Here is a 24,701-nt window from a genome sequence, read left to right as displayed (position 1 = left end):
TATTTTCAACAAACTAGGATGAAAAATCACTTTAAAAAAAATATTATTTGGAGAAAAAACCTATCAAGAGTGGGCAGTAGTCCAATGGTTAAACTTCTACTCCTTCCCCTTGCTTACTTATGTTTGAGTCACACATTCTCCTCCATTTCATTTTAAATTTCAACCAAATTTAGGTAATTTACCATGTAGGCCCTTAAGATTTGAAAACCCTAAGTATTTAATCCTTCTTTTCCTAATTACCCTAGGATTTTGATTTATTTTCTATTTCAACTTGAGTTCTCCCTCTTTTCCCTTTATAATCTTCTTCTTTTTTTCTCCCCATTTTCTTTTCATCAAATTTTTCATTCCAATGCTGAAATTACTTTTTTTCTTTAATCAAAATCTATTCTCAATTTCAACTCATTTTTTAATCGGATCCGTAATCTCTATTAGAAACAGTCTTTGATCGTTGCCAAGAATCAGTAAGTATATTTCAATTCCGATGGTTGATATCAAATCTTTATAGAACTCTATCTAATTATAATCTTATGGTGATTAAACAATCTTTCTCGATTTTTTATCAAATCTTTTGACAATTTTATTTTATCTTAAAATCAACCATTAATCCTTGTTTAAATCTCGTTTGAATGACCTATTTTAGTTGCATTGGATCAAACTTGATCGAGAGGGACATTGATCGAGCTCCTGATGAAAGGTGTGTGTTCTTTTACAAGCGAATCATGGCAAACCATGCCTAGGATTAAGACCACACGGTCTGCCATGTAGGAATGTGGGCCACACGACCATGTCCCCTTGAAACCCTAGGATATTTGATCCTCACACGACCTAAGACCCTCCACATGGCTGTATATCCCTTATACCTTGATTTTGCAATTGTCGCACAACCTTAATCTGTTACATGGCCATGTGCCCCTATTTTTTAAATTTTACAGTTTTACCTAGAATTTTATGTTTTGATCAGTTTAGTCCTTAAATGATCCTCGAACTATTTTAATGTTTATTCTATTCAATTAAGTCCCTGATAATATGAATAAATGTTAGAACCCATGACTTAATTGGCTGAATTAATGTTATATATATAATTGCATGAATTGAGAATAATATATATGTCTATCGTATATGTATTTTTTATTGTACATACAACCTAACTTATGTTATCGTTAAACTGAACTCATGATAAGCATGCCTTTTGCTACTGAATCAATCTATTATAGGCATAATATTTGCCACCGAATCAAACTTTTATAAACATAATGGTTCTATTGTAATGTTCTATTAAAAGCGTATTAAATGCTACTGTATGGATCTATTTTAAACATGTCTATTATAATATTTTAGATTTATTATTTGAAATTTTCCGTTATTCAGAAACCGTAATGTTTTTGTTTAAACTGTGTTATAGGACTTAAATTTTTTTTTAGGGATTATTTAGCATGTAGGACCTTTAAATTTTGATTAGGTTATTAAAATTAACGAATTTAATTATATATGCATAAAATACAACTTCTACTAAAACTAAGATTAGGTATCAATTTATTTGTTTGCTAGATCATAAAATTTGAAGTATTAAATAAACCGAAAATTAATTAAGTTCTCAAAAGTAGTCACCATTATGTAGGAAAATTAAGCTAAATCAGTTTTTGTTAAACTTGTATACTTTTTTTTTAAAAATAGATTAAAGATTTTACCAAAATAAACAAAATTTATAAAAATGACTATTTTATAAATCTCGATCGCTACTAAGCCATTTTGATGACTGATATAATTTCCCGAATTCAAGCCTAATGTCTAGGCCAAATTAGTGAGGTTACAATATAATTTAGTTAATACTTACAACTAAACTCGGGCCTTGCATATGTATGCAAGCTAATATATATCACTAATTTTAATGCGACATGCTACACATGTGACTATTGTTATATTTTAGCATAATAAACTAATTTAATAATTTACACACAAATATTTATAAGTAAAAGAATTTAAAAATATTTTAAATTTGAATTCAAAATATAAATACATAAAATAATGAAATAAAAACAAAATATGATTCAAATGTAAATCTAGTAATATAATAAGTGATTAATTACTATAGAAAATAAAATTTTATCATTGTATCTTAATTTTACTATTCATATATCTTCTTTTAAAATGGTTCAGTTTTAAATCACTGTCATCAAATCACAATATATTTTATTTAATAGTTTTTTTATAAATATATAATTAAAACAATCAGTATTATGGGACTAAATTAAAAATCTCTCTATTTTAGTCCAAGAGTGCTTTGCTTAGAGTCCTAGAGAAAGCAGTAACTGCTGCGGCTTGGGATGGAGGAAAGTGGTGGCGGCAATAGGGAGGGGACAGATGAGATCTCTCTTCTGACAGAAGAACTCATTCAGTTATCAGTTAAAAGTTCGATGGTAGTACCAGGTGCAAGTCCAACCCTGATCTGTACAATCTGGACAAAAAAATTATACAACCTAGAAAGTTTTAGGGCACAGATGAAAAGCATATGGAAGACAAGGAAGAAATTTAAAATTTAGATGGCTGGGCAGAATTTATTCTTGATTGTGTTTGATTTAGAAGAAGACCTGGAAACAGTAATGGAAAGGAGGCCATGGCTTTTCCGTAAAAATCTTATATTATTTGACAGATTAACTAAACATATAGAAAGGAACCAATTACGGCTCAATTCTTCACCGTTTTGGATTAAGATAGGCTCATGTTTATCAAAATTTGACAAAAAAGACCTTCTTCATGCAATTGGAGTCACGTTTGAAGGGGTAATCAGATCTGAAATTATTGGTGATTCATGTTGTCTCAGGATAAATCTTAATGTGCAGCAACCCCTTCGACGAGGTATTTTTGTTTCAATAGATAATATAAATAAATTATGGATTTCGTTCAAATATGAGAAATTACCAATGTTTTGTTTTGGATGTGGAATAATGTGACATGATTTTAAGGGTTGTCTTCAACTAAGTCCTGCAGAAAAGAGTAAATTTAAAGACGATCCACCATACTTTGCAGCATTAAAAGCAGAATCAAATTTAGTTGGTAAAGAAAATATGAAATTTAATGCATTTTTTAAAAAGGCGGCGTCCCAATATTCTTATACTGGTCGTTCAGAGTCACCATTGAATTATGCCAAAGTAGCAGTAGATGGTAATTATATGTTTTGGAGGTCTCTTGAGAATTTAAAATTGGTGGGCTCGAAGGAAGCGTCAACAGAACAAGGGGAAGGAAATACAATTAATAAATATGAAATAGTAAATGCAAGTAACAGCAAGCTGGCTACAAATCTGAATTCAGCAAAAAGGGCATCCTGGAAAAGAATATATCCAGTGGCTGGGTTGAATAAAAAAAAGGAAGAATGCACTTCGAGGAAGAGGAAATCCTCAGAATAGGAAATCAGAGTTTTCAACGCAGAAGTTGAATATGACGATGGAGTAAAAAGACTGAAACATGAAGAAGTAGCAGATCAAAGTATTGGTCGAACAAGTATGGAGATAGAAAATTTGGAGCAGAGTGTAAACTCAAATTTTATAGGATCGGCGGCTGCCAAGAGGCAAGCCGACCGAACACAATGAAAATCTTAAGCTGGAATGTCCGTGGATTGGGGAGTCCACGGGCTGTAAGAAGGCTGCGGTATTTTGTAAAGTAGCAAAATCCCCATCTGGTCTTCTTTATGGAGATAAATATTGATAAAAACCGTATGGAAAAAGTTAGAAGGAGTTGTGGACTACTGAACGGGATCGATGTTGAGGTAGAGGGTTCTCGAGGTGGATTATGTTTGGCACGGAAAGCGGATATCTCTGTCAATTTGAGAAGTTTTTCAAAAAGTCACATTGACGTCACATTAAAGGAAGGAGTCAAAAAATAATGGAGATTTACGGGATTTTATGGCTCACCTTATGTTCATAAAAAGAATGATTCGTGGAATCTGCTAAGATACATGGGTCAACAACAATCTTTCCCATGGCTAGTAAGCAGAGATTTTAATGAAATCATGTTTTCTTTTGTAAAAAGTGGGGGCTTACCAAGAGAGGAGAGACGAATGGAGGACTTTCGTGAGACTTTAGAGGACTTTCAATTAGAGGATATAGGGTATTTAGGGGTTTGGTTTACATGGGAAAGGGGAAACTTGTTGGAAACAAATATAAAAGAAAGACTTGATAGGGGTGTGGCGAATGAAAAATGGAGGTAGCTATTTCCAACAGGATACGTCCAGCATTTAACCCACTCATTGTCTGATCATTGCCCAATTCTTTTGAATATAGACAGCAGTAACTTGTATAGGGGAAATTCAATGTTTAAATTTGAGGCGTGGTGGATCATGGAGGAGTCTATAAAGGAAGAAATTAAGACATCATGGGAATCAAAAGTAGGCATACTAAATGAAAAACTTGAGAGATTGCAGATACATTTAAAGAGCTGGGTAGAAAAAATTAAAAAAAGGCTCAAGAGGAAGCTTACTAAGGACTTAGAGATACTGATTGAGAAAGAAAGGGATTGTAACACCCCGAGACCGTCGTCGGAGTCGAACACGAGGTGTTAACAGACTTCAAACCACTTATTGAGAATTTCCCAGACAAGCTGCCAATCGTGTACTAGTCGCTTCAAAAATCATATCTTGAGTTTTACAACTCGAAAATCGGTTTAATAATTTTTCCTGAAACTAGACTCATATGTCCATCTACATATTTTTTCTAGAATTTTGGTCAAGCCAATTAGTACAGTTTATTAGTTAAAGTCTCCCCATTGCGGGATCGACTACTTGACCTTTGTGCGTTACTTAATTGGATATCTCCTGTCATGGGGCTTCAATCTCGATGCCGTTTGTTTCTATAGAAACTAGACTCGAGAGGAATCTACAAATATATGGCATGACTCCTAATTATCTCGGTTAATTTACAATAATTTTCCAAAGTCGAGCAGGGGATCCGAAACCGTTCGCCCTGCTTTCACGAGAACTTTAATATCTCTTAAAATACAGCTCATATGGTCGTTTTGTTTCATCCATATGAAAATAGACCCATCAAGCTTCGAGTCGTAATTTTTTAGCTATTAATTCCACTTCTACTATTTTTAGTGATTTTTCGATCTCATATCACTTCTTCTTTGTCATAATGATTCTCGCGATGAACTATGCCAATTTCATGAATCCTTCCTTAGTCTTACTACTCATCCATCATACGTGACACAAATTATGGCCACCTTATCAAAATTAAGGTTTCTAAGACTCGTGGCTATAGATTCTAGCATCTCACTCAAACGACCACATAGGCCATTTTCACATGGCTTAAAGTTTACAACCCAAAATTTAACAAAACAAAATAGCTCATACATGCCAAATGTTCTCCTAAGTCGACTAAGAAGACAATACCAAAGATTGCTCACGGGTGTGATGACTTCGTTGTGATTCTGAACACCCAAAAGAAGACGAGCCCAAGGAACCTAAAATGGGTGACAAGAAAACACCGAATGAGTTTATAACTCGGTAAGTCATAAGCATTCCACAACCATCCATTAATACAATTATCATAAAATGAAATAATGAAACAAGGCCAAATGTTCCACCATACCGAACTATACCATAGTTCCTTAGATCTTCGGATCAATCTCATACCAAGTCATACATTTACATTTCATATCTTTGTTCAATAGGATATTTGAAGCAATTTCCATACATCATTTCATTTCGCAACAATCATGCAATCAAATGAACTTTCATCTATTCCACGATACCTTATTTACGGAATGCAATTGAAATCATCACATAGATTTAAATCTTACCAACTCCACCCGAGCATGAACATAGCATCTATTAGCCATGAACTCAAGGTACTTACTCTTTCCATTGTCCATACTCATCTCGATAAAGTCACGCCTCCATATAAATGTTCAATCGGAGATATGTGTAGAGTTCGCACACATAGTGCTTAATACTCAATCACGCACACTTAGTGCCATATGATTCAAGCCCGCACACATAGTGCCATATAGTCCAAACTCGCACACTTAGTGCCGTACATTACAAGCTCGCACACTCGGTGCCAATCTAAATCACCGTACACATCTATTTCTCGCACACTTAGTGTCAAGCAAACTTCCTACACATTTCACTATCTCTTTTACGTTCAACATTATCATCTTTTCATACACATACATTTGTATATATTTCATCTCATTAAACACAATTGCATAGATATTACAATCATTTAAGCAATATCAAATATATGCTTAATGACTTACCTTGTGTTGGGTAAAAATAGTCCAAGTCGGCTACTCGATGACCTTCGCCTTTCCCTTGCTTGATTCTCTTTCTTTAACTCCTTGAGCTTAATCAATAAATCAACTAGTTTAACCATCTTGCTAAACATTCATAATTCAATTACACATGCATATGTATGTTTGTATATTCGGCAACCATCCTCACTTATTACCCATTTAGTCAACAATCTAAGCCAAGATAAGGCTTCAATATGGTTGCCTCTAACCGAATACATGCTCACCAATTTCCCTTCATGTGGCCGAATATGCATGTCCATGTTGAGACCATTTATACACTTATTACCACACAAAACAGCATACATTACTAACTAATACCTTTCCATATTGTAACTCAATACACATCTATCATTTCCTTCATAACCAAAACATCATCATAAGTAAGTATATACCTTAAGATAGTATATACGTCATACCAATACATCATGCTCAAACATATATACATATATGTATGCTAGAGCCGAATCTCAAGTTGATTGTAACTAAACATGAACATGATTTCGAAACACAAATCTTACTCTCCATGCAAAGAGCATAAATCACACTTGGGATGTACCATGGCCAAATACATCACAACACCATAATTTTGGTCACGATTACACAAAGAACTTAGTATATCATTCAAAAATGCTCAAAGAAAATCTAAGAGTCCTCAATCCACCATCACATGTATCATCATCAAGCTTCATATTTAACATGCAATGGCATTAACTCAAAATCCACCTTGGCCAAATACCATCCCCATGATATAACAAAGATTTGAACCATGGGCTAATAAGAACATCAAGTTAGCAATCAAAACATGCATGAATCTCATGGCACAACATCAAACATACCTTAATCTTGATGCAAATATAGCCAAACCTCTTCCTAATCCTCTTCCAACCCAAGCATGAAGCAAATTCCTCCTTCCCTCTAGTATTTTCGGTCAAGAGAGAATGAAATGGATGAGCAAAATTTTTTCTTTTCTTTTCTTCCATATCTGACAATGGGGGTTTCACTCACACACGCGTTTTTTCTTTCTTTACTACCCATGCTTATTTGTTTATTGTTTCCCCTAATGCACCAACAAAACATGTTTCATGACATGTTTAGCCCATACTCCCTTGTCATGGCCGGCCATCACTTGTAAAAAGGGGGTATTTGACATGCAAGGCCATTGTTTTGCATGCATGCTTTAATTAGTCATCATACATTTCCCCATCATACTTTCAAAGTTTTTTACTAGGTCCTTTCTAGTGAAATTCACATTTATAACTCTAAATTAAAGCATCAAAATGTCACACATGAGTTAACACATATTATAGGCATCAAAATAAATATCAAATTATTTTTATGCCTCGGTTTTGTGGTCCCGAAACCACATTCAGACTAGGGTCGTTTTAAAGTCATCACAACTCTCCCCACTTAAGAAATTTTCGTCCTCGAAAATTTTACCGTAAATAGGTTTGGGTATCGCTCCTTCATAGAGTTCTCGGGTTCCCAAGTAGCTTCTTCCATCCGTGTTTGAGCCATAACACTTTTACTAACGGAACCCTTTTGTTTCGCAACTCCTTCACTTCACGAGCTAGGATACGAATCGGTTCTTCTTCATAACTCATATCGGCTTGAATTTTAACCTCGATGGACTAATTACGTGCGACGGATCGGACCTATAGCGTCGAAGCATCGAAACATGAAAGACGTCGTGAATCTTTTCAAGTTCGGGGCAAAATCAAGCGATCACGCAATCGGACCGACTCGTTCGGATATCTCATATGGCCCGATGAACCTCAGCTCAATTTGCCTTTACGGCCAAATCGAGTATCTTTTTCCAAGGCGAAACTTTAAGAAACACTTTATCTCCCACTTGATACTCAATGTCTTTTCGTTTTAGATCCGTCGACTTGACGATCGGAGGCTATCTTGATTTTCACGGATTACTTTTACTTTACATTGACATCTTTAATCAAATCCACTCAAAAATTTTGTTCTCACCGAGCTCGGTCCAAAACAATGGTGTACGACATTTACGCCGCACAAGGCCTCGTAAGGCGCCATCTTAATACTTGATTGAAAACTATTGTTGTAAGCGAATTCAATCAAAGGTAAGTCTGCTTCCATGAACCACGAACTCGAGGATGCAACATCTCAACATATCCTCAAGTATCTCGAATTATCCGCTCGGATTGACCATCGGTTTGGGGGTGAAAGGCGGTCTTGAAATGCAACTTGGTACCTAAAGCTTCTTGCAATCTCTTCCAAAATCGCGAGGTGAACCTCGGATCTCTATCCGACACCACGTAAATCGGTACCCCGTGTAATCTCACAACTGAAAACATACAATTCACTAGTTTATTCAATGAAAAGTCCGTGCACGCGGGATAAAGTGAGCCGACTTAGTCGATCTATCAACAACTCAAATCGCATCCTTCTTGCTTTCGACAATGGCGGTCCGGACACAAAGTCCATTGTGACTCGATCCCATTTCCACTCGGGTATCGTAATCGGTGAAGTAATCTCAAGGCACTTGATGTTCCGCTTTCACTTGTTGACATATTAAACATCTCAAACAAAGTCGGAGATGTCTCGTTTCATACCATGCCACCAAAACCGTCGTTTCAAATCGTTGTACATCTTCATTACTCCCGGGTGGATTGCCATTCGGCTACAATGGGCTTCGTTCGAATCATTGAAATAAGTTCAATTCTTTGGAACACACAGACGACTTCGAACCTCAAACAATCGTCATCACCAATATGAAACTCCGATTCCTTGTTGAACACACTCGGCCGTTTTGCAACCAACTCATCATCAACTTTACGAGCTTCACGAATTTGATGAGTCAACAATGGTTTGGCCTTTAATTCGGCTACTAACACATTGTCGGGTAGAATAGACAAGTGTACATTCATTGCTCGTAAAGCAAACAGTGATTTCCGGCTTAAGGCGTCCGCAACCACATTAGCCTTTCCGGGTGATAATCAATGACAAGCTCGTAATCTTTTAACAACTCGAGCCAACGTCTTTGTCGCAGATTTAAGTCTCTTTGAGTCATCAAATATTTGAGACTTTTGTGATCCGAATACACATGGCACTTCTCACCAAATAAGTAATGTCGCCATATCTTTAAAGGCGAATACGATGGCGACCAATTCGAGACCATGGGTCGAATAATTTTCTCATGTGGCTTCAATTGTCTCGACGCGTAGGCCACAACTCGACCTTCTTGCATTAATCGCAACCTAACCTAAGTAGGGAGGCGTCACTATAAATGACAAACTCTTTGCCGATTCGGGCCGCACTAAAAGCTGGAGCTTAGTTAAATGAGTTTTCAATTGATCGAAACTTTTCGACACTTTTCCGTCCATTCAAACTTGACATCCTTCGAAGCGGTTTACGTCATGAGTGTGGCTATCATCGAGAATCCTTTTACAAACCGTCAAGAGTAATGTAAGCAAGTCCCAAAAGCTCGAACCTCAAGAATATTTCTGGAGGCTTCGGTTAAGTATAGTTAAAATTTTACTCGAATTAGACTCGAATACCGTCACGAGATACCACATGACCCAAGAAGCTAACCTCTTAACCGAACTCACACTTGTTGAACTTAGCATATAACCGCTTATCCGTAAAATTTGCAACACTAATCTCGGTGCTCGCATGTTCGGTCTCATCTCTTGAATAGACCAAGATGTCGTCGATGAACACCACTACGAACCGATCCAAATATGATCCAAAGATCCGATTCATCAAATCCATAAATACTGCAGGGGGCATTAGTGAGCCCAAACGGCATCACTAAGAATTCGTAGTGACCATATCTCGCTACAAGGCAATTTTGGGTATATCCGAATCTCGGATTCGCAACTAATAATAGCTCGATCTCAAATCTATTTTTGAAAACACCGAGGCTCCTTGAGTTGATCGAACAAATCATCGATCTGTGATAATCGGATATTTGTTCTTTATTGTCACTTTATTAAGTTGACGATAGTCGATGCACAACCTCATGGTTCCGTCCTTTTCACAAACAACACCGGTGCACCCCAAGGTGAAAAACTTGGGCGAGCAAAACCCTATCCACCAACTCTTGCAATGAGCTTTCAACTCCTTTAATTAGTTGGTGCCATACGATCACGAGCTATCGAAATCGGTGTGGTCCCGGTATAAGCTCAATACCAAACTCTATCTCCGAACAGGTGGCAAACCCAATAATTCTTGAGAAAAACATCCGGGTATTCACAAACCACCCAAGCCAGATTCGAGTTTTATTTCTAACTCCTTATCATCAAGTACATACGCAAGGTATGCTTCGCACCTTTTCTTACATATTTCGGGCCAACATTGATGATATTACGGTGGCAACCCTTCAAGTCCGTAGACTCAACTCGGATCATCTCGTTATTTGCGCATCTCAAATCAATAGTCTTCCTTTTGCAATTCACAACCGCATCATGCACGGTCAACCAATCCAACCTAAGAATAACATCAAATTTATCGAGCGGCAAAAGCATCAAGTCCGTGGGAAAGCAGAACCTCGAATGACTAGGGGCATTTCTTACAAACTTTGTCGACCAAAGACGTAACGACCCAAGGATTTGACACCGAATTACGAACTCGATGACTCAACGGTGAGAGTCTTCTTGGATGCTAAAGTTTCACATACATATGAATGAGTAGAGCTAGGGTCAATCAATGCAATCACACTAGTATCAAAGAGAGTGAAAGTACCGGTGATAACGTCGGGGAGGATGCCTCCTCTCGTCTTGGGATAGCATATGCTCTAGCAGAGCACGAGTCTCGGATCGAACAAGCGTATCGAGACCCTCTCTAATTACCACCCCTACCTCCCGAAATCCTCGGGGTCTACCTCTGGCCGTCGTCCCACTAGATCTTGCACCTTGCATCTTATTCTTCTCATCTAGCTCGTGCAATCTCTAATGAAGTGGTCCCTCGAACCGCATCCATAACAGCCCTATAATGGACTTACCCCAACATTCACCTATGTGTCGTCTTCCACATTGGGGCATTCAGGCTTTTCTTGACGATTATTGCCCACACTAGCTACCAAGGTAGCTCGTAAGCCCATCGATGGTCGTGCTCTAATGGAAATCCCGATCGCCTCGACTTATTTGTGTCCTCTCCGAACTTCTTTACAAAGAAAATGGAGCCTTGCCGTCGATCTTTTATGATAATCTCTAGCTTCAAATTCACCTTCCTCTTCTCCCTTCCGAGCTCTTCCGCCTTGCAGGCTCGTTCAACTAATGTTACAAATTCTTTTATCTCCAAAATACCCACCAGTAGCTTTAACTCTTCATTCAATCCTCTTCAAATCTTTTGCACATAGCAACCTCATCACCACACACTCTCGAGCATACCGACTAAGTCTTACGAACTCATGTTAGTATTCGAGATCTGAGTCATCGACCTTGCTTGAGCTCCAAGAATTCCTTACGCTTTTGATCGATGAACCGTTGACTAATGTATTTCTTTCAAATTGCTTTGGAAGAAATCCCAAGTAACTTGTTCCTTTGGGACTATGAAAATTAAGGTCCTCCACCAATAGTAGGTGAGTCTCATAACAAGGATATAGCACACTTAAGACATTCATCGGGTGTGCATGATTCATCAAACACTCTAATGGTGTTATCAAGCGAACTCACCCTTTCGGCATCATCGAGAACTATGGCCTTAAACTCCTCATTTCACGCTTCCTAATTAAGTCCACGGTGGTTTACTCGGCCTCGCGGGATCGAAGAATCGATGGTATTACGGGCTCTTGGGGTGGATTATTTATATTTGGGAATGGTTGGACGGTAGGATTGGTTCGGGCATATCTGCGACCCACTCGTTCATCATGGTGAAGAAGGCTTGTTTCGCCCTTCATTTTGATTATTCGCGGATGATCGAGGCTCAACAGGCGGTGTCCTCTTGCAGAGAGCGGCCGCTACACTTTCAACGTCATCCGCCTAAACCATTGGCATGTATAGCTAGACTCACACGCTACTGGTAGTCCTAGAACCGACTAAACCATAGCTCTGATACCAATAAAATTGTAACACCCCGAACCCGAGACCGTCGCCGGAGTCGAACACGAGGTGTTAACATACTTCAAACCACTTATTAAGAATTTCCATAGTTCCTTAGATCTTTGGATCAATCTCATACCAAGTCATACATTTACATTTCATATCTTTGTTCAATAGGATATTTGAAGCAATTTCCATACATCATTTCATTTCGCAACAATCATGCAATCAAATGAACTTTCATATATTCCACGATACCTTATTTACGGGAATGCAATTGAAATCATCACATAGATTTAAATCTTACCAACTCCACCCCGAGCATGAACATAGCATCTATTAGCCATGAACTCAAGGTACTTACTCTTTCCATTGTCCATACTCATCTCGATAAAGTCACGCCTCCATATAAATGTTCAATCGGAGATATGTGTAGAGTTCGCACACATAGTGCTTAATACTCAATCACGCACACTTAGTGCCATATGATTCAAGCCCGCACACATAGTGCCATATAGTCCAAACTCGCACACTTAATGCCGTACATTACAAGCTCGCACACTTCGGTGCCAATCTAAATCACCGTACACATCTATTTCTCGCACACTTAGTCTTGAAGCAAACTTCCTACACATTTCACTATCTCTTTTACGTTCAACATTATCATCTTTTCATACACATACATTTGTATATATTTCATCTCATTAAACACAATTGCATAGATATTACAATCATTTAAGCAATATCAAATATATGCCTAATGACTTACCTTGTGTTGGGTAAAATAGTCCAAGTCGGCTACTCGATAACCTTCGCCTTTCCTTGCTTGATTCTCCTTCTTTAACTCCTTGAGCTTAATCAATAAATCAACTAGTTTAACCATCTTGCTAAACATTCATAATTCAATTACACATGCATATGTATGTTTGTATATTCGGCAACCATCCTCACTTATTACCCATTTAGTCAACAATCTAAGCCAAGATAAGGCTTCAATATGGTTGCCTCTAACCGAATACATGCTCACCAATTTCCCTTCATGTGGTAGAATATGCATGTCCATGTTGAGACCATTTATACACTTATTACCACACAAAACAGAGATACATTACTAACTAATACCTTTCCATATTGTAACTCAATACACATCTATCATTTCCTTCATAACCAAAACATCATCATAAGTAAGTATATACCTTAAGATAGTATATACGTCATACCAATACATCATGCACAAACATATATACATATATGTATGCTAGAGCCGAATCTCAAGTTGATTGTAACTAAACATGAACATGATTTCGAAACACAAATCTTACTCTCCATGCAAAGAGCATAAATCACACTTGGGGATGTACCATGGCCAAATACATCACAACACCATAATTTTGGTCACGATTACACAAAGAACTTAGTATATCATTCAAAAATGCTCAAAGAAAATCTAAGAGTCCTCAATCCACCATCACATGTATCATCATCAAGCTTCATATTTAACATGCAATGGCATTAACTCAAAATCCACCTTGGCCAAATACCATCCCCATGATATAACAAAGATTTGAACCATGGGCTAATAAGAACATCAAGTTAGCAACCAAAACATGCATGAATCTCATGGCACAACATCAAACATACCTTAATCTTGATGCAAATATAGCCAAACCTCTTCCTAATCCTCTTCCAACCCAAGCATGAAGCAAATTCCTCCTTCCCTCTAGTATTTTCGGTCAAGAGAGAATGAAATGGATGAGCAAAATTTTTTCTTTTCTTTTCTTCCATATACTGAATGAGGGGTTCACTCACACACGTTTTTTTTCTTTCTTTACTACCCATGCTTATTTGTTTATTGTTTCCCTAATGCACCAACAAAACATGTTTCATGACATGTTTAGCCCATACTCCTTGTCATGGCCGGCCATCACTTGTAAAAAGGGGGTATTTGACATGCAAGGCCATTGTTTTGCATGCATGCTTTAATTAGTCATCATACATTTTCCCATCATACTTTCAAAGTTTTCTACTAGGTCCTTTCTAGTGAAATTCACATTTATAACTCTAAATTAAAGCATCAAAATGTCACACATGAGTTAACACATATTATAGGCATCAAAATAAATATCAAATTATTTTTATGCCTCGATTTTGTGGTCCCGAAACCACATTCCGACTAGGGTCGTTTTAAAGTCGTCACAACTCTCCCCACTTAAGAAATTTTCGTCCCGAAAATCTTACCGTAAATAGGTTTGGGTATCGCTCCTTCATAGAGTTCTCGGGTTCCCAAGTAGCTTCTTCCATCCGTGTTTGAGCCATAACACTTTTACTAACGGAACCCTTTTGTTTCGCAACTCCTTCACTTCACGAGCTAGGATACGAATCGGTTCTTCTTCATAACTCATATCGGCTTGAATTTTAACCTCGATGGACTAATTACGTGCAGCGGATCGGACTATAGCGTCGAAGCATCGAAACATGAAAGACGTCGTAAATCTTTTCAAGTTCGAGGGCAAAATCAAACGATACATAATCGGACCGACTCGTTCGGATATCTCATATGGCCCGATGAACCTCGGCTCAATTTGCCTTTACTGACCAAATCGAGTATCTTTTCCAAGCGAAACTTTAAGAAACACTTTATCTCCCACTTGATACTTAATGTCTTTTCGTTTTAGATCGCGTCGACTTCGACGATCGGAGGCTATCTTGATTTTCACGGATTACTTTTACTTTCTGCTGACATCTTTAATCAAATCCACTCAAAAATTTTGTTCTCACCGAGCTCGGTCCAAAACAATGGTGTACGGCATTTACGCCGTACAAGGCCTTATAAGCGCCATCTTAATACTTGATTGAAAACTATTGTTGTAAGCGAATTCAATTAAAGGTAAGTCTGTTCCATGAACCACCGAACTCGAGGATGCAACATCTCAACATATCCTCAAGTATCTGAATTATCCGCTCGGATTGACCATCGGTTTGGGGGTGAAAGGCGGTCTTTGAAATACAACTTGGTACCTAAAGCTTCTTGCAATCTCTTCCAAAATCGCGAGGTGAACCTCGGATCTCTATCCGACACCACGTAAATCGGTACCGTATAATCTCACAACTGAGAAACATACAATTCAACTAGTTTATTCAATGAAAAGTCCAGATGCATGAGGGGATAAAGTGAGCCGACTTAGTCGATCTATCAACAACCCAAATCGCATCCTTCTTGCTAGTTGACAATGGCGGTCCGGACACAAAGTCCATTGTGACTCGATCCCATTTCCACTCGGGTATCGTAATCGGTGAAGTAATCCACGAAGGCACTTGATGTTCCGCTTTCACTTGTTGACATATTAAACATCTCAAACAAAGTCGGAGATGTCTCGTTTCATACCATGCCACCAAAACCGTCATTTCAAATCGTTGTACATCTTCGTACTCCCGGGTGGATTGCCATTCGGCTACAATGGGCTTCGTTCGAATCATTGAAATAAGTTTGAATTCTTTAGAACACAGACGACTTGAACCTCAAACAATCGTCATCACCAATATGAAACTCCGATTCCTTGTTGGAACACACTCACCCGCTTTGCAACCAACTCATCATCAACTTTCGAGCTTCACGAATTTGATGAGTCAACAATGGTTTGGCCTTTAATTCGGCTACTAACACATTGTCGGGTAGAATAGACAAGTGTACATTCATTGCTCGTAAAACAAATAAAGGATTTCCGGCTTAAGGCGTTCGCAACCACATTAGCCTTTCCGGGTGATAATCAATGACAAGCTCGTAATCTTTTAACAACTCGAGCCAACGTCTTTGTCGCAGATTTAAGTCTCTTTGAGTCATCAAATATTTGAGACTTTTGTGATCCGAATACACATAGCACTTCTCACCAAATAAGTAATGTCGCCATATCTTTAAGGCGAATACGATGGCAGCCAATTCGAGACCATGGGTCGAATAATTTTTCTCATGTGGCTTCAATTGTCTCGACACGTAAGCCACAACTCGACCTTCTTGCATTAATACGCAACCTAACCTAAGTAAGGAGGCGTCACTATAAATGACAAACTCTTTGCCAGATTCGGCATTAGTGAGCCCAAACGGCATCACTAAGAATTCGTAGTGACCATATCTCGTTCTGAAGGCAATTTTGAGTATATCCGAATCTCGGATTCGCAACTAATAATAACCCGATCTCAAATCTATTTTTGAAAACACTGAGACTCCCTTCAGTTGATCGAACAAATCATCGATACGCGGTAACGGATATTTGTTCTTTATTGTCACTTTATTAAGTTGACGATAGTCGATGCACAACCTCATGGTTCCGTCCTTCTTTTCACAAACAACACCGGTGCACCCAAAGTGAAAAACTCGGGCGAGCAAAACCTCTATCCACCAACTCTTGCAATCGAGCTTTCAACTCCTTTAATTAGTTAGTGCCATACGATACGGAGCTATCGAAATCGGTGTGGTCCTGGTATAAGCTCAATACCAAACTCTATCTCCCGAACAGTGGCAAACCCAATAATTCTTGAGAAAAACATCCGGTATTCACAAACCACCGGCACAGATTCGAGTTTTATTTCTAACTCCTTATCATTAAGTACATACGCAAGGTATGCTTCGCACCTTTTTCTTACATATTTCTGGGCCAACATTGATGATATTACAGCTGGCAACCCCTTCAAGTCCGTAGACTCAACTCGGATTATCTCGTTATTTGCGAATCTCAAATCAATAGTCTTCCTTTTGCAATTCACAACCGCATCATGCACGGTCAACCAATCCAACCCAAGAATAACATCAAATTTATCGAACGGCAAAAGCATCAAGTCCGCCGGAAAACAGGAACCTCAAATAACTAGGGGCATTTCTTACACACTTTGTCGACCAAAGACGTAACGACCCAAGGATTTGACACCGAATTACGAACTCGATGAGACTCAACGGTGAGAGTCTTCTTGGATGCTAAGGTTTCACATACATATGAATGAGTAGATGCAGGTCAATTAATGCAATCACACTAGTATCAAAGAGAGTGAAAGTACCGGTGATAACGTCGGGGAGGATGCCTCCTCTCAGACGGATAGCATATGCTCTAGCGAGCACGAGTCTCGGATCGAACAACCGTATCGAGACCCTCTCTAATTACCATAGCTCGATACGAATAAAATTATAACACCCGAACCCGAGACCGTCACGAGTCGAACACGAGGTGTTAACATACTTCAAACCACTTATTGAGAATTTCCTGACAAGCGGCCAATCGTGTACTAGTCGCTTCAAAATCATATCTTGAGTTTTACAACTCGAAAATCGGTTTAATAATTTTCCTTGAAACTAGACTTATATGTCCATCTACGATTTTTTCTAAAATTTTTGTCGAGCCAATTAGTACAGTTTATTAGTTAAAGTCTCCCTTTGCGGGGATCGACTACTTCGACCTTTGTGCGTTCTGAATTGGATATCTCCTGCACAGGACTTCAATCTCGATGCCGTTTGTTTCTATAGAAACTAGACTCGAGAGGAATCTACACATATATGGCATGACTCCTAATTATCTCTCGGTTAATTTACAATGATATTGCAAAGTCGAGCAGGGGATCCAAAACCGTTACGCCCTGTTTCACGAGAACTTTAATATCTCTTAAAATACGACTCATATGGTCGTTTTGTTTCATCCATATGAAAATAGACCCATCAAGCTTCGAGTACGTAATTTTTTAGCTATTAATTCTACTTCTACTATTTTTAGTGATTTTTCGATCTCATATCACTTCTTCTTTGTCATAGCGATTCTGCGATGAACTATGCCAATTTCATGAATCCTTCCTTAGTCTTACTACTCATCCATCATACGTGACAAATTATGGCCACCTTATCAAAATTAAGGTTTCTAAGACTCGTGGCTATAGATTCTAGCATCCCACTCAAACGACCACATAGGCCATTTTTACATGGCTTAAAGTTTACAACCCAAAATTTAATAAAACAAAATAACTCATACATGCCAAATGTTCTCCTAAGTCGACTAAGAAGTCAATACCAAAGATTGCTCATGGGTGTGATGACTTAGTTGTGATTCTGAACACCTAAAAAGAGCGAGCCCAAAGAACCTAAAATGGGTGACAAGAAAACACCGAGTGAATTTATAACTCGGTAAGTCATAAGCATTCCACAACCATCCATTAATACAATTATCATAAAATGAAATAATGAAACAAGGCCAAAAATTCCAGCCATACCAAACTATATCATAGTTCCTTACATCTTTCGGATCAATCTCATACCAAGTCATACATTTACATTTCATATACTGTTCAATAGGATATTTGAAGCAATTTCCATACATCATTTCATTTCCGCAACAATCATGCAATCAAATGAACTTTAATCTATTCCACGATACCTTATTTACGGGAATGCAATTGAAATCATCACATAAATTTAAATCTTACCAACTCCACCCCGAGCATGAACATAGCATCTATTAGCAATGAACTCAAGATACTTACTCTTTTCGCTATCCATACTCATCTCGATAAAATCACGCCTCCATATAAATGTTCAATCGGAAATATGTGTAGAGTTCGCACACATAGTGCTTAATACTCAATCACGCACACTTAGTGCCATATGATTCAAGCCCGCACACATAGTGCCATATAGTCCAAACTTGCACTTAGTGCCGGACATTGCAAGCTCGCACACTCAATGCCAATCTCGTCACCGTACACATTTATTTCTCGCACACTTAGTGCCGAAGCAAACTTCCTACACATTTCACTATCTTTTTTACGTTCAACATTATCATCTTTTCATACACATACATTTGTATATATTTCATCTCATTAAACACAATTGCATAGATATTACAATCATTTAAGCAATATCAAATATATGCTTAATGACTTACCTTGTGTTGGGTAAAAATAGTCCAAGTCAGCTACTCGATGACCTTCGCCTTTCCCTTGCTTTCTTTAACTCCTTGAGTTTAATCAATAAATCAACTAGTTTAACCATCTTGCTAAACATTCATAATTCAATTACACATGCATATGTATGCTTGTATATTCGGCAACCATTCTCACTTATTACCCATTTAGTCAACAATCTAAGCCAAGACAAGGCTTCAATATGATTGCCTCTAACCGAATACATGCTCACCAATTTCCCTTCATGTGGTCGATTTTGCATGTCTATGTTGAGACCATTTATGCACTTATTACCACACAAAAACAGCATACATTACTAACTAATACCTTTCCATATTGTAACTCAATACACATCTATCATTTCCTTCATAACCAAAACATCATCAGAAGTATATACCTTAAGATAGTATATACGTCATACCAATACATCATGCTCAAACATATATACATATATGTATGCTAGAGCCGAATCTAAAGTTGATTGTAACTAAACATGAACATGATTTCGAAACACAAATCTTACTCTTCATACAAAGAGCATAAAGCACTTGAGGATATACCATGGCCGAATACATCACAACACAATAATTTTGGTCACGATTACACAAAGAACTTAGTATATCATTCAAAAATGCTCAAAGAAAATCTAAGAGTCCTCAATCCACCATCACATGTATCATCATCAAGCTTCATATTTAACATGAAATAGCATTAACTTAAAATCCACCTTGGCCAAATACCCATCCCCATGATATAACAAAAATTTAAACCATGGGCTAATAAGAACATCCAGTTAACAACCAAATACATGCATGAATCTCATGGCACAACATCATACCTTAATCTTGATACAAATATAGCCAAACCTCTTCCTAATCCTCTTCCAACCCAAGCATGAAGCAAAATTCCTCCCTTCCCCTTTAGTATTTTCGGTCAAGAGAGAATGAAATGGATGAGCAAAATTTTTTTCTTTTCTTTTCTTCCATGTACGACAATGGGAGGTTTCACTCACACACATTTTTTTTTCTTTCTTTACTACCCATGCTTATTTATTTATTGTTTTCCCCTAATGCACCAACAAAACATGTTTCATGACATGTTTAGCCCATACTCCCTTATCATAACCGACCATCACTTGTAAAAAAGGGATATTTGACATGCAATGCCATTATTTTGCATGCATGCTTTAATAAGTCATCATACTTTCAAAGTTTTTTACTAAGTCCTTTCTAGTGAAATTCACATTTATAACTCTATATTAAAACATCAAAATGTCACACATGAGTTAACACATATTATAGACATCAAAATAAATATCAAATTATTTTTATACTTCGATTTTGTGGTCCCGAAACCACATTTCGACTAAGGTCATTTTAAGGCTGTCACAAGGATGGTGATACAATGACAGATTATTGATATTAAAATTCATCTCAATATGGAAATTGATAAAGAGGAAATGTACTGAGAACAGAAGGCAAAGGCAAACTGGCTCAAACTAGGAGATAAAAATTCAACCTTTTTTCAGAAATATGCCTCAAATCGTAAACGAATAAACACAATATCAATGCTTGAACTCGATGAAGGAAGAGAGGTTACTGAAGAAATAAAGATTCATGAGGCTGCCACATCATTTTTACTAAAGCTATTTACGTCAAACGGTGTTTGAGACCCATCTTATCTACTAACGAGTATTGAAAACAATATTTCGCAAGATATAAATACTTTTCTACTGTCAACATTTATAGTAGATGAAGTGTACACAACTTTAAAAGGGATGGGGCCTATTAAAGCACCAGGACCCGATTGTTTTCCCACATTATTTTTCCAAAATTTCTGGCACATCATAGGTAAAGACGTCACAACCTTTTTTTTGGGAATTTTGAATGAAGATAAATGTTTTGGATTTTTCAATTCAACGGATATAGTGCTAATCCCCAAAACCTCAAACCCCACAAACCTTGTTAATTTTGTTAATTACAGGCCTATTAGCTTGTGTACAGTTATTTATAAAATTGTGGCCAAGACAATAACCAATCGACTCCAAGAAGTAATTGGGAGATGCATTGATATGACTCAAAGTGCTTTTGTCCCTAGCAGAGTAATCATTGATAATGTGCTTTTAGCTTATAAAATTTTGCACACTCTCCAACTAAAGCGTACAGAAAAGAATGGATATATGGTAGTGAATCTAGATATGAGCAAAGCCTATAATAGAGTTGAATGTGACTTTTTAAAGGAAATAATGTTAAAGATGGGTTTTGCTAGGGAATGGGTGGCATTGATTCTGAAATGCATTACCACAGCTTCGTATGCAGTAAACATTAATGGAGGAAGGGGAAAAATTTTTAAATCTACTAGAGGGTTGAGACAAGGAGACCCTCTGAGTCCTTTTCTTTTTCTTTTATATAGTGAGGGACTTTCATCGTTGATGAGATTGAAAATAAGAGAAGGTCTGATAAAAGGTGTCAAGGCTAGCAGACAGAGTCTAGCAATTTCACACTTGCTTTTTGCAAATGATTGTATATTGTTTGGAAAAGCAACTTGTAATGGAGCGATAGCCTTAAAAGCTATTTTGCAGGAATATGGAAAGTGCTCAGGACAATGTGTGAATTTTAACAAATCTACAATTTTTTATAGCTCGAATACATTGGAAGAGAGAAAATATGAAACTTCGGCATTAATAGGACTTCGCAATTCTACGAATCCAAAAAAATATTTAGGACTTCCCAATGTGGTTGGCAAACGAAAGAAAGAATCTTTCCAAAATCTTAAAGAGAGGGTACAAGCAAGAATTGAAGGCTGGAGTGTCAGATTATTATCACAAGGGGGAAGGAGGTTTTTATCAAATTAGTGCTTCAGTCAATACCCACTTATGTTATGTCTTGTTTTCTTCTTCTAAAATCTTTCTGTGGGGACTTGGAAAATATCTTTACTAAATCTTAGTGGCAAAAGGGATATGGGAAAATAGGAATTCATTGGTGCCAGTGGAAATTTCTATGTCGATCGAAAGAAGAGGGTGGAATGGGTTTTCAGAGTATGACCCAATTTAATACTTCATTATTAGCAAAGCAAGGATGGAGAATCTTAAATAGTCCAAATTCTTTAATCGCGGAAGTCCTTAAAGCGAAATATTTTCCAAATGAGAAATTTTTAAATTCTCGATTGGGGAACAATAGCTCGTATACATAGAAAAGTATATGGGCGGCAAAAGGAATTTTGGGGGAGGGACTTTGCTGGAAGGTGGGTAGGGGCATGGATATCTCGGTTCTTCATGATGCGTGGATTCCGGATAAAAGAAATTATAGATTATCGTCAATTGTTAATAATTTATGTGATTTTAAAGTTGCTGAGCTTATTGATGTTCATAATAGAAGCTGGAAAACAGAGAAGATTGTCAATACCTTTCCTCACAAAGTAGCTGAGAAGATTCTGCATATTCCTCTGGTGAAAGCTCCTCATGATGATTTCCTGGCTTGGAGTGGTGAACTCTCCGGAGAATACTCTATCCGTAGTGCCTATAAATAAGGTTGGAAGATCTAGTGCTTATGCTTTATAGACCGACTACAACAATTTCTATAAAAAAATATGGCTATTAAATCTACCCTCCAAAATTAAGATTACAGTTTGGAAAATCTCCTGGAATTATTTGCCTACACGAGCTAACATGCAATACAGAAAGCTAATTACTAATGCAATCTGCCCCCGATGTGAATCAGCAGTGGAAACAATGGACCATCTCTTCTGGGAATGCCCTGTATCAATGACAATATGGACAGAACTATCAGTCTAGAAGCTTCTATAGGAACCTAATATGGAATTTCTACAATGGCTAACCTGGGTGTTTGCCCAGAATAATATTTCCTTGTGTAGATTATTTTGTTGCGCGTTATGGGCAATCTGGGGAGAAAAAAACAATAGATCACATAAGAAAGTTAGTAGATCTGGGAAAGAAACTGCAAATTTTGTCCAGAGCTACATTAGTGAGGTAGATGGGAATTAAAAAGAAACACAAAAAATTACCCAGGAAGTCAGTAAATGGAAACATCCACCTGATCAGATAGTGAAGATTAATTTTGACGCAGCATATGATAAAAGATCTAGTCAAGCGGCTTCAGGGATAGTGGTTAGAAATAGTGGAGGAAAGGCCTTAATATCTTGCTCAGAGATTCATCACCAGATAGGCTCAGCTTTCGCTGCAGAGGCACTCGCTTGTTGTAGAGCAGTCCAAATCGGGATGGAGATGAAATGGTCCAAGATTAATATTGAGGGTGATTCATTATCAATCATCAAGAAATGCAAGGAAAACAGAGAGGAAAAATCACATATCGGAGCATATATACATGACATCCAGCAAATAATGTTTAGATCTAGAAACTTAACATTTGCATATATCCCAAGAGTAGCAAATATGTTAACACATTTACAAGCCAAAGAATCAATGAAGAAAAGGGAGGAGATATACCTGGTGGATAGTGTTCCTGAATATGCCGAATTTCAGAGAGTAAATGATAGTGTGTGTGAACCGGATTGAAAATGGATAGAGAAGAAAAGAAAGAAAGGGAAGCTGTGAAAATGGGCAGATCAACAGACAAAGTGTTAAATGCTCCCTTTGGAATTGTGAAAACGTCTTGAAGAAGAAATGCCAGCCTAGCAGACAAGACGTGCAACAGGTTTTCTGATTGGGCAGAATAGGGGTTATAATTATGGTATTCTAGAATACTCTTAATTTAGTTTTTGAATTTCCTTTTGGGCCAAAGCTTAAGTGTTAGGCCTCTTTTTGTCTAGTTTATTTCTGTTTTGATTTGTTGGATATTACGTTTTATGGTCAAATAAGCCCAATCTGATTTTTGTCAAAAAAAAAAAACAATCGGTGTTATATTAAATCAATATTAATTTTAATTTTAATTTTAAAATATAAATAAATATAATAAAAATTAAAGCATAATATCAATAAAATAAATATGTAATGATTTTTTATTTTATTTTTTCTATACGTATTAACACGTGAATTATTTAAAATACAAAATTATATGTTTTACAAAAATTAACTAATTAATTTTTTTAGTAATTTTAAAAATATGTAATTATTAATTTAATTGTAAGTTAAACTTTTAAATTATATATTTTCAATTTGGTATTAAAAATATTATGATATTTATATAAATATCTTTTTTTACTTTGTTATTAAGTTATACAAATTTGAGAATTGTTGTTATAAATTTACAATTACTTTTTATTATCATTTTTATTTTTATGTTTTATATAATTTATTATTTTATGAATAATGTTTTTATATTTTATTATAAATTATTTAGTACTCCTTTTATATTTATGTTATTAATTGCTTATAAAATATTGTTATTTACTGTTATGTTGTACATAAGTTGAAAATCAATTATAATTAGAGTTGTACATTGCCTGAGTCGAGTCTGTCCAAAAAAATAAGAGAGTTTGGTTGAAAATATA

The 24,701-nt window shown here is 36.9% G+C and overlaps 1 long non-coding RNA gene across 8 annotated transcripts; it reads right to left on the bottom strand.

Moving 5' to 3' along the window:
• Positions 1-2,188: 2,188 nt before the first annotated feature.
• Positions 2,189-23,941, bottom strand: LOC128279243 (uncharacterized). Of its 8 annotated transcripts, none has more exons than XR_008283945.1 (6): positions 23,698-23,940; positions 23,256-23,443; positions 23,070-23,132; positions 22,637-22,987; positions 2,920-2,982; positions 2,189-2,455 (listed from the first exon to the last, which is right to left on the bottom strand). It is a non-coding gene; the product is annotated as an uncharacterized LOC128279243 (long non-coding RNA). The 8 variants fall into 8 exon arrangements; XR_008283946.1 differs by lacking the exons at positions 2,189-2,455; positions 2,920-2,982 and adding exons at positions 5,153-5,454; positions 6,253-6,338 and having other exon boundaries at positions 23,698-23,941; XR_008283944.1 differs by lacking the exons at positions 2,189-2,455; positions 2,920-2,982 and adding exons at positions 5,153-5,454; positions 19,214-19,284.
• Positions 23,942-24,701: the final 760 nt, after the last annotated feature.

Source organism: Gossypium arboreum, chromosome 6, assembly GCF_025698485.1.
Source record: "Gossypium arboreum isolate Shixiya-1 chromosome 6, ASM2569848v2, whole genome shotgun sequence".
Taxonomy (NCBI): Eukaryota; Viridiplantae; Streptophyta; class Magnoliopsida; order Malvales; family Malvaceae; genus Gossypium; species Gossypium arboreum.
Note: the sequence above shows the minus strand (reverse complement) of the source record. Positions and strands in the feature narration are given on the sequence as shown.